The following is a 12,435-nucleotide window of genomic DNA, read 5'->3' as shown; positions in this document are numbered from 1 at the left end:
TGAAATGACTGAAAACTAACAAAATGGCCTGAAAAGATTTACATGAACTAATGTTGAGCAAAACAAGCAAAAAAATACATTGCACACAGTAACAGCAAGAATGTTCACTGATCAGCTAAGAAAGATTTGATTCTTCTCACTAGTTCAGTGATCCAAAACAATCCCAATAAGCTTTGGATAAAAATGACATCTACATCCAGAGGAAAAACTGAGGAGACAATGTAAATCAACACATGCTATGTTCACTTCTTTTTTCTGTTCTTTTATCTCTCCAATGTTTTTTTTTTCCCCCTTTGCTCTGATTCTTCTTCCCCAACATGATTCCTAAAGCTATTTGTATTAAAAATAGACTTACTACAATCATTGAACACTCACAATAACATCATACTTTATGGATGACTTCTGTCTTCCCTGCCTATTTTTTAAAATATTTTTTTGCACTGAATATGATGATTTTATTGATGATATATATATAGGATTCTAGGTTTCTACTCATTACTTCAGGGTAGCTTTAGGACAAGAATCCCCAGTAGAGAAATATATGTTAGTGATGTAGGCTCCCCTATGGCAGAATTACTTTTTGAACTGGGAATTCCACTTTGCTTATTGGAGATCATGTAGACCATGAGGTTCACGACACAATTGCTATAACCATACATATAATTATACCAGGACAGGAGCATGAGAAAATGTTCATTAAGGGCAATATCAGCACCAGCATCAAAGGTAGAAAAGTGAGTATTGAAGTTAAAATCATAGACTACAACGTGGTCCTTTGGATAACCCAAGATGCTCTTCATGGGCCCCTCTGTTGTTTGCTTAACTAATTTCTTGATATCATGTTTGGCAAGTTTCTTCAAGTGGCAAGTCAGATCCACAATGGATACACTGAGAAGAGGAGCATGAAAAGCCATGACTGTGAGCTTTCCTATCAGTTCAGGTATGATTTTGCTTTCATTCTTAGCAGGGTATGGTGTTTTGGGTAGCACCATGTCCTTCACATCACAGCTTGCCAGAGAGACTACTTACTGTCTATTGGATAGCAACAATGGCATGAAGTGTGGTCATCATCTCTAAAAAGGAGACATTACTGGCAATCTTAAGGAAATTATCATTTGTTTTCATGGTTCACTCCCATCACTAATACTGGAACATTAACATAAAGTACAGAGACAATGACCCATTTAGCTTCACTCTTCAACTGAGCCCCAGCCAGTGAATCTACAACATATTTGGATCCAGCATCTCCTCATTTAATATGAAATCCTGCTCCTGAAAGATGCGAATGGCTTTCCTATTGATCATTACCTTTCCATTCTAATACATTCTTATTGAGAATTCCCTTGAACTTTCTATGGGTGGAATCATATTAAGACACACAAACCATGAAGTTGAGGTCAATGAAAAAGTCAACGATGGACACAATATCTACTCTGGCTGAGTTGAATGCAGCCCTGGTTAACACTTGCCCAATATGGCCAAATATGTTGACTCAAACCTTTACATCTTCAAGGAATGTTACCACAGGGATGTTCACTAATCTTCAGGGATGTTACCAAAGCACCAGATCCTGGCACAGAGTTTGGGAGAAAAGTCCTTTTACTCTTTAACTCAATAAGTTCAGAACCAGACTTACAGTCTCTATATCTACTTCAACTTCTGCTCTCATGCTAATGGACTTCAACCAACATACATTTATGCTCCTTCAATCCAAATCCCCTTTTCTTCAACTACTCAGTTCTTATGATCTACTTCTCAACTCTATTTCAGCTAAACATAAAAAGGCAATACCTTTGATTTAGCTATCATTCATAAATGTTTCATTTTATGATTATGAACTCTACAATACATTTTTCTATGCCTTCTCCATGCCAAACTTCTACATCATTTTTTACTATGACATCTATTCCTTTTATCCTTGCTATAAGGCCCAAATTGTTGAGCTGGTTTATACTCTATTAGGGGAGACAACAGGCACACACCTGCACATATATAGAATAGATGTATATAATCAATCACTTAATCTGCAAGCATTTATTCAGTCACTTATTAATTCATTTATTAGTTTATTAATTAATTTATTCATCTATAAATCTACCTACCAATCCATCAATCTAAATATCTATCTATCCAAAAATTTGTCTTTCTATCCAAATATCTAATCTATCTGAATATCTGTAAATCTGTCTACTCATCTGTCTGTCTCTATCTACCAATCTATTGATCTATCTATCTCTCTAGTTTGGGTGAATCAATTCAACTATCTTGTATCACTATCCACTACTCTTAAAATCTGTCTCTTTTTTTGTCCTATCACTGATTTAATCTTGGCAAAGTTCTCTCTCTCTTTATCTCTCTCTCTATCTTTCTCTCTTTCTGTCTGTCTCTCTGTGTGTCTCTCTGTCTCTGTCTCTCTCTCTATCTCTCCTTCCCTCCCCACCCTCTCTCTCTCTCTCTCTCTCTCTCTCTCTCTCTCTCTCTCTCTCTCTTTCTCTCTCTCTCTCTCCCTCTCTCTCATCTCTCGCTAGCTCTCTCTTTTTCTTTCAATGTTACCTAGTCCTCAGGGTTGTGTCTTTCTCTCCAGTGTATACCTCATCCAAATTACTGCAATTCTAGCAATAATGAATATGTAGCAATGACTAAAAAATTATAACAAGAAATCCCCACAAGTTTATAGAGTACAACTAGATATATGCATTTATCTTCAGAAATAACTGTATCTTTCATTTGACAAGGTTCTGTTGATTATTAGAATTCAAACTGACAAGAAAAGGAGGGATGAAGCATAAATATATGAGATAAAACACATAAGAATATTACCCTGTCATAAATAAACAACTCATCCTTCTTTTGCCATATATTGGCATTATCTAGTCCATGTTAAGGTAGCAGAACCCAGTGTTCAGTGATTTCAATTCCATTCTCTTGTCCTATGAGAATCCTAGCACAAATTCTCCAGTGAAGACTAAATACATGTCAAGTTTGAACTTTAAAAACAAAACTACTTTTCAACTCTTTGAGTGTATTATAAGTGTCTGAACAATTTCTTAAAGTTCATCCTTTGATAACTCAAAATGGCTTAATGGAATTTTACTAACCTTTCCAAAACTTGTATTTTGTTGCTGACTACAAGCATGAGAAATTGTGATCCAAAGGGTAATATTTCAAGAATGGTGAGAGTGCATAGAAAAAGGAATCCAGAAAGAAAATCATTAAAAAACTCTAATAGCTTTCCAAATAGAGTAATTAATTAAGAATTGTTTAAACTTCAAATGACACAACTCTTATGTGAATAAATTAGATTGTGTTTCTTATAAATGTAAGTACATATTAGTAGCAAATATCTCTTCAATATCTCCTTAAATGAACTACCAAACTATTCATACCCTTTGATCCAGCAGTAACTCTATTGGGTCTGTATCCCAAAGAGATGATAAAAAAGGGGAAAGGGCCCCTATGTGCAAAAATATATGTAGCAGGCCTTTTTAAAGTGACAAGGAGTTAAAAACTGAGTGGATGCCCATAAATTGGGGAATAATTGGATAAATTATGGTATGTGAAGACAATGTAATATGGTTGTTCTATAAGGAACAATCAGCAGGATGCTTGCAGAAGGGTCTGATGAGACGTAAATGAACTGATGCTATCATTTGCCATTGCTACGGCCCTTTCAGCTCAAATCCCCCTCTGTTAGCTGGCTTCCTATCGCAGCTGCCCATATTGCTATGGCAATCTTTCTTCCCCATATTGCTATCGCAATCCTTATTCACCTCTTCACTTCAATAAAGATTGAAGATTTTTCCCTTAACCTGAATTCCTGACTCCGGCTGATTTTAAATACGCGGTCATTACATTGAGTAGAACTAAGAGAACATTGTACAAAGCAACAAGATTATGTGATAATCAATTGTGATGAATATGGTTCTTTACAACAATGAAATAAATCAGGCCAATTCCAATAGACTTGTGATGGAGAAAAACATCTGCATTTGGAAAGAGGACTGTGAGGACTGAATAATAAGTATTACATCATAGTATTTTCACCTTTTTCTTGATTTGCTTGCTTCCTTTCCTTTTGACCTGATTTTTTTTTTTTTTTTTTTTTGTGCAACATGACAAATGTGTAAATATATATAAAATAATTACACATGCTTAACCTATATTGGATTACTTTTATCTAGGGGATGGGGAGAAGCGAAAGGGAGGGAAAAAAATTGGGAACACATGATTTTACAAGGAAGAATGTCAAAAACTGTTTTTGCATGCATTTTGAAAAGGAAAAGCTATTACAATTTTTTTTTTAAATGAAAAAAGAAAACTCCTTAGATGTTATCTAAAGTTTTGATGGACAATAGTTAGATGTTATGTCTTTCAAAGGAAATATTACAGTATCGAAGTCTTCATTAGAAATGATATTATTTAGTTTCTATTTTGGAAAATCCAATTAAATAAATTATTCAAAACTGTCCATTTTATATTCTGAACTCCTCTAACCATAATCTCTTCTGAATTCAGTTAAATTTAATTTTAAATGATTATTGTTATTAAAATACAAAGAAATGCAATAAATATTTATCAGGTGATTACTATTTGTTAGGCAGTATGTTAAGCAATTGGAATAAAAGTAAAAATAAAAAAGGCAATTCCTACCTTTAAGGAACTTATAATTTAATGGAGGAGATATAACCAAACATGGGAAGCTTGATATAACTAGTAGATGTGCTGTCATGTAAAACATTTCTATATTAGTCACAGTTGTGAAAGGAAAAAAAAAAACAAGAAATAATAAAGTGAAAATTATGCTTCAATCTGAATTCCAAGATCTTTAGTTTTTAGCTGGTCATGGATAGGACTTTCCTTTATGAGTCTTTTGTTCTTATGTTGTATCATCTTGCTGCTTAGAAGGGCTATCATTCAGAGCTAAACATCACAAAAATATTGCTGATATTATGTACAATATTTTCCTGGTTATGCTATTTTACTTTGCTTTAGTTCTTGAAAGTCTTTCCAGGTTTTTCTGAAATCTGCTTGTTCATCATTTCTTATTGCTCAATAATATTCCATTATATCCATACACATAGTTTATTTAGTCATTTTCCAATTGCTGGATATTCCATGGATTTTTTTCATATGCATGACTTTTTTCCTTTTTATGATCTCTTTGTAATATAAACGTATTTGATTCAACGTGATGATTGCCTCCATCCTCATCCTGTTTAGAGAGTTATACAACTCCTTCTTTGATGAAAAATACTATTACTCCAAAAAGAATGGTCTAAGAATCCACCCTTGGAAACAAATAGAAAATAACTAAACTCTGACTTTTGGGGACTTGCAAGACTATTCTATTCTATTGTTACTTGAAGACAACTATTTTGTGTCCTCTAAGTCTTTTCTGATTTAAATATTTCAAATTATTTTAACTGATAATCAAGTGATGTGATATCCAAGATCTTCATTCATCTGTGTTTCCTTACTTAGGTCATTTCTAGTTTATCTATATATTTCCTAAGATATATTATCCTAATTAAACACCATATAGTATAGACAAAGTCTAACATAATAAAATATAATTATATAATAATAACAAATTCCTTTTCGGAAACTGCTTTCCATATAATCTATACACATTTTGTATGTAACTAGTTATTTTCATACTTATCTCCTCTATTAAAATGTGAAATCTTTAGGTAGGGGGGCAAGGACCATTTTTCCCCCCTTTGCCTTTGTTTATCTCCCCATCAATTAACATATTGCCTAACACAGATGAAGCTGTTAGTAAATGTATATTGTCAGTTTGATTGACAGATGGCCTAGTCCTCAACTCAGTGTATCTCTTAAGACAACTTGTGATTGAATTAGCTTTTTTGAATGTCAGGTCACAGTGTTCACTGAATTTCCAGTTCACTATTTTGCTAGTCTCTCCAGTTACCCATGCAGACCATGTTGCCCTCCAACCCAACATCATGTGAATACTCTGTCTTCTCTTCCCCTGCTTTCTGCCTCTTGCTGTAAGAATGATAATCAAATCATTACAACTATAAGGAGAGTGGAAACTGAATGCCACATAGATCAACTCCCCTTTTTATCAGCAAAATGAAGTTCCAGAATACTGTTTGCTTTTCGCACCACAATTCTCCAATATGCATTTTTTCCTTGAGGAATTGGATTGTTTTATCTTTTTATTCAAAACCAAATACACAATATATTACTTGACCCATATCTTGGACAATAATTTTCATTCATTCTCTAATACATTCAAAAATTTTTTTTTTCAGATTAACTCATCTTCAATCACATCTATATGTAGACAATTTGGAGTTATTTCTGAACCCAACTGAAAGCATTTCCATTTCATTTTATTTTAATTAAAAAAAAAAAAAGATTTAGTTCAACATACCATTATCATCATCAGTGTTTTAAATATTTTAGGAGAATCATCTTTATTTGAGATAGAAGTTATTATTTGGAGAAAGAATTATGATACAACAAAACCTACAATGTGAAGGAAGTTTAACAATTTTTGCTTATGATTACATGGATAATTTAATCCCTAGAAGAACCTTTATTTTTAATTGTATAACTCTGTATAGAGAAAATATATTAATTTCTTTTTTTGTTGTTTTTGCTAAGGTATTTGGGGTTAAGTGACATGCTGAGGGTCACACAACTAGTGAGTGTTAAGTGTCTGAGGTTGGATTTGAACTCAAGTCTTATTGACTTCAGGACCAGTTATCTATCCACTGAGCCATCTAGCTGTCCCTCTTTTCTTTTTAACAGCTTTTTTCATTTATTTTTAATATACATTGCTTTATTAATCATATTCAGAGAGAAAAATCATAAAAAAGAAGTGAACATAGCATGTATTGATTTACATTTAGTCTCCTTAGTTCTTTTTCTGGATGCAGATGATGTTTTCTGTCCAAATTCTATTGAGATTGCTTTGAATCACTGGACCACTGAGAAGAACCAAGTTTTTCATAGTTAATTGTGACCCATTCTTTTTGTTACTGTGTACAATGCATTTATTGTACACAGAAACAAGATTTTGCTTGTTTCACTCAGCATTAGTTCATGAAAATATTTGCAGGCCTTTTAAAAATCAGCTTGTTCATCATTTTTATATAACAATATAATGAAATATTTATGAAATGAAATGAAATAATAATATTTCATTACCTTCATATACCACAACTTGTTCAGCCATTCCCCACTTGATAGACATCTACTCATTTTCCACTCCTTTGCTACCACAAAAGAGCTACTACAAACATTTTTGCACATGGGAGTGCTTTTCCCTCCTTTATGATTTCCTTGGGATACAAACCCAGTAATGCCACTCACTGCTGGGTCAAAGACTATCCACAGTTTTATAGCTCATTGAGCATAGTTCCAGTTCAGTCTTCAGAATGGTTGGACATTTTACAACTCTACCAACAATGCATTAGTGTCCCAGTTTTCCTACATCCCCTGCAACATTTATTATTATCTTTTCCTGTAATCTTAGCTTATATGTGAGAGGTATGAGGTGGTATCTCAGAGTTGTTTTGATTTGCATTTCTCTAATCAATAATGATTTACAGGACTTTTTCATATAATTACAAATGGCTTTAATTTTTATCATCTTAAAATTGTTTGTTCATATCCTTTAATCATTTATCAATTGGAAAATAAGTTGTATTCTTATAAATTTGACACAGTTCTTTATATATTTTAAAAATGAGATCTTTATCCAAAACACTGGCTTTAAAGATATTCCCCCAGATTTGTACTTCCCTTTTAATCTTGTTCTTGTTGGATTTGTTTGTGCAAAACCTTTATACTTTTATGTAATCAAAATTGTACATTTTACTTTTCATAATATTTTTTAGTCCTTGATCATAATTTTATTTCTTCTCCAAAAATCTGATAAATTATCCCTAGTGTAATGTTCTCTGTTTTGGTTTTCTTGGAGTCTCTGAGAGCAGCCTTTGTTTCAGAGTAATCACCACATGAGTAGCCAGGGGTTAAAGTCCAAATCCTTTATTATCTCTTTCAAAGTCCTATCTCTTTCACTTGGGGCTCAGCTAGTTTTCTGGAGACCTCCCTCTCTCCTTGGTTCCGAGAGCTTGAACTCCTGCCTGTCTTCTCTGCCCTCTGAATCTCTCCAAATCCAAAAGTTTGTGCTTCAGCCTCCAGCCACCACAAAAGTGGACAATGGAATGAATCTGTTTCAGCCTCCAAGAGCTTCTAGTGTACTTGTCTTCTCTGGTCTTGAGAGCTTCCTCTCTATGACTGTCAGTCCCTGTTTATATGCTCCACACTGAATATATACCAATCATTATGCCACTAGGAAACCATTATTTGTTTAGGATTAAATCTAGATTTAACTCATTTCCACTTAGTACCTTATTTCAAGTTCTGTCCCCTAACAGCCTAGTTTTTCTAATTTGGTCATGGTAACATCCATTTTGACCTTATTTTGGTATGAGGTGTGAGATGTAGGTCTACACACATTTCTGCATATTATTTTCCAATTTTCCCATCAATTTTTGTTAAATACTGAGTCTTATTCCAGAGGGAGGAGTTTAGGGGGTTAGCAAATACTAGATTACTAAATACCTTGGTTATTGTGTCTTGTTCATCTAATCCATTACATCACTCTATATCTTATTCAGTGATTTTGGTGCTTTGTCATTTTTATTATACTAGCTAAGCATAGCTATGAACAACATATTTTTCCAATTGTTTAGATCTGATTTTATTTGTGTAAGAAATGTTTTGTATTTGTGTTCATATAGTTCTTGGATTTATTTTGGCAGGTAGATCCCCATGTATTTTATTTTGTCTACAATAATTTAAAATGTAATTTCTCTTTTTATGTCTTGCTGATGGGCTTTGCCAGTAATATATAGTAATTCTGATGATTTGTGTGGGTCTATTTTATATCCTGCCACTTTGCTAAAGCTGTGAATTATTACCAGTAGATTTTTTAGATAAATTTATAGGGTTCTCTAAATATATTATAATATTATTTGCAAAGACTGATAGTTTTATTTCCTCATTGTCTATTCCAAATTCATTAACTTATTTTTTTTCTTTTGTTATTGCTAAAGTCAAAATTTCTATAAAAAGTGCTGAATGATAGTGGTAATACAATGTTGAATAATAGTGGTGAAAAATAGATTAATTTCAAAATGTTTAATACAGAGTGAAGTAATCTATCTTTAGCTTAATATTATTTTCAAACTATATTTTCATGTGATAAAGATCAGTTTTAGGAAAATAGCATTCCAGTCAACATAACAGGAACTCCATATTTTGTCCCACTACAAGAAAGCATGAATATGTCCTTAATATTAAAAGTAAAGACAAATGATCCAACTTTTACTACAGGTTAAATATATGCACAGACATGCTCCAGGTTATTGTATATCAATGCCTCAGCCATTCAACTTCTGATTATGTCTATAAAAATGCATCTACAGACAATGTTTTCTCCACTTAAGATTTCTTTTTCAGCACACAAGCTCAGTATAAAGAGCAAGAGAGAATGGTCTGTCATAATTGTGAACATGTCAGTAAGTGATAATTATCAAGTGTCATAGTCCACATAATTACATGTATCTCTAAGAACATGGGTTAAGAAGAAATCTCACTCAGAAAATATTCATTACATTATGAATAATATTTTAAATCAATTCCCAATTTAAAATATCATATTATAACTAAAATTATCTAAGATCATAAAAATTCAAAACTTTTTCAAAACAGAAAATCTCAGTAACTAAAGGGGTAAATATAAGAAGTTGTCTAGGGGACTTCCGGGGGCAGAGCCAAGATGGCTGAGCAAGCACACACGACTCTCTAAGCTCCTCCCATTCCCCTCATAACCAACTATTTAATGCAGCCTCAAAAATAACACTTCACTACTTAAATTCATGAAGATTAGAAGCACTACAACTTACCAGCCAAAGTCAATCCGGAAGATCACCAGGAAAGGTTTGTCCTGAGGGGCCAGGAACAGACTAGCATAGGCAGCGAGAGGCTAGCGTCCTGAGCAGACCAGGGGCAGGGGTGATCTCTGTGGCTAGAGAAGTTATAGAGACAACTCTGCTATAGGCTAACTGCTCTGCCTTGATTACAAAGCAGTAAACTGGCAGAGAAATTAAAGCCTAGAACAGAGAGTCCTCTAAAAAATGCCAGAACCTAATGAGATCTGGCTGTAACCCCTCAAACCCGGAAGTGACTCAGGCAGACTTTACCATAGCCCTACGGCCACATCCTGCAGTTTGGGGCTTTTGCGGGGGGGGGGGGGGGGGGGGGGGGAGGGGGGGGCAGTTACTAATCTACACGGCAGGGGGGCACAGTCTGGGCAGCCTCTGATCTGCAGAGTGGGGGGCTCGGCCTGGGGCAATAGAACCTCAGCCTCTGATCTGCAGAGTGGGGGGCTCGGCCTGGGGCAATAGAACCTCCCCAGCTGACTGCGCTTCCCGCAGACAATTCCTGTCCCTGCAAATCCATTCACTGCTCAACTGCTAACACCCACAGCCCCAGGGCAGGATTTGGCTTGGGAAGTGAAACTCTCACTGCTCAGTGTCTAGCCCCAGGGCAGTCGTTATCTCACACAGCCTGGGTTCTTTGCAGGGCACTTTCCCAGCCCGGCCCTGCAGGCCTGAGTTACTTTCAGGTGGGGAACTCTTTCCCAGAGCACTCCAGTACTTTGCTGCTTTTTGTAGCAGATTGGCAGAACAGCTACCCGTCCATATACCTTTCACTGCTCTGCAGAGGAAGCTGGTAACCTCCTGGCTCTGAAGGCAGACCTTACAGGCTTTAACAAAATGAGTAAAAAATCAAAAGAACGATTGATAGTTTCTACACAGAAAGAGAACAGCTTTTGAACCCTGAAGAGACTAATAGCAGACAGTCTCCAGATGATTGTTGGTCTCCAATACAAAAGGCTCTTCTAGAAGAGACTATTAAAAACCTTAAAAGAGAGTTAGAAGAGAAATGGGGAAAGGCACATAACTCACTAGAAGAAAAATTTGATAAAGTGGAAAAAGACAACAACTTACTGAAATGTGAATTGGAAAAGGTAAAAAACTCCCAAGAAGTGCAGGGAAACAGAGTTTGCGAATTGGAGAAAGAAAATAACTCACTAAAAAAAAAAAAAAAAATTAGTGAAATGGAAAAAAATTCCATAGAACAAAACAACTCAATTGGACACATACAAAAAGAAGTTAAAAAAGCTAATGAAGAAAATAACTCACTAAAAGTCAGAACTGAACAAATAGAAATGACTGATTCATTGAGACATTAAGAATCAGTCAAGCAAAACCAAAAAAAAAAGAAAGATTGGGGAAAAAAATGTCAAATATTTACTTGGAAAAACAACAGACCTGAAAAATAGATCTAGGAGAGATAACCTGAGGATCATCGGACTACCAGAAAATTATGATGAAAAAAAGAGCCTAGATACTATTTTACAGGAAATCATCAAAGAGAACTGCCCAGAAGTAATAGAACTGGAAGGGAAAATAGGTGTTGAAAGAATTCATCGAACACCTGAAAAAAGACCCTAAAATAAAGACTCCGAGGAATATTGTGGCCAAACTTCAGAGTTTTCAGACGAAAGAAAAAATTTTACAAGCAGCCAGGAAAAAACAGTTCAAATACTGAGATGCCACATTAAGGGTCACGCAAGATCTGGCTGCATCAACATTAAAGGATCGAAGGGCCTGGAATCAGATATTCCGAAAGGCAAAAGAACTTGGAATGCAGCCAAGAATAAACTACCCAGCTAAGCTGAGTATTTTTTCCACGGAAGAAGATGGACATTGAATGAAATAGAGGAATTCCATCTGTTTCTAAGGAAAAAAACCGACTTAAACAAAAAATTTGATCTCCAACAACAGGAATCAAGAGAAGTAGAAAAAGATAAAAGGAACTCTTGAGAAATGTATTTCTGTTGTGGATATACATAAAAACCATATGTATAATTTGATTTTTACCTATATAACATAAAAAAGGGAAGTAGAAATGGAAAGGGGATAGTGTCAGAAAAAGGGAAGAGGGGAGATAAAAAGAGGGAAACTACATGTGACAGTGAGGCAAAGGAAACCTATCATTTATCAGGGAACTTAGAAAGGGGGAGGAACATTGTGTGAATCCTATTCTCATCAGAGTTGGCTCAAAGAGGAAACAATTTACATTTTGTTTTACTCAGATTCTTCTCTCACTTCATTAAAAAGTGGGAGAGGAAAAGGGAGAAGGAAAAAGAGTAATAAGGGAAGGGTACAAGAAAGGGGAAGGGATTCAAAGGGAGGAGGGAGGGATACTAAAGAGGGAGAGCTGCATGATGTTAGTGGGACCAATAAGTTTAATACTAGGGAAGAAGGGAAGGAGGGCAAGAAAAAGAAAAGTATAATCTGGGGATATTAGGATGGCAGGAAATTT

At 34.8% G+C, this 12,435-nt stretch overlaps 1 pseudogene; it reads right to left on the bottom strand.

Moving 5' to 3' along the window:
- Positions 1 to 500: 500 nt before the first annotated feature.
- Positions 501 to 1,669, bottom strand: LOC127561473 (glyceraldehyde-3-phosphate dehydrogenase-like; annotated as a pseudogene).
- Between the last annotated feature and the right edge of the window lie 10,766 nt (positions 1,670 to 12,435).

The sequence above is a fragment of the Antechinus flavipes genome, chromosome 4 (genome assembly GCF_016432865.1).
Source record: "Antechinus flavipes isolate AdamAnt ecotype Samford, QLD, Australia chromosome 4, AdamAnt_v2, whole genome shotgun sequence".
In the NCBI taxonomy this organism is placed as follows: Eukaryota; Metazoa; Chordata; class Mammalia; order Dasyuromorphia; family Dasyuridae; genus Antechinus; species Antechinus flavipes.
Note: the sequence above shows the minus strand (reverse complement) of the source record. Positions and strands in the feature narration are given on the sequence as shown.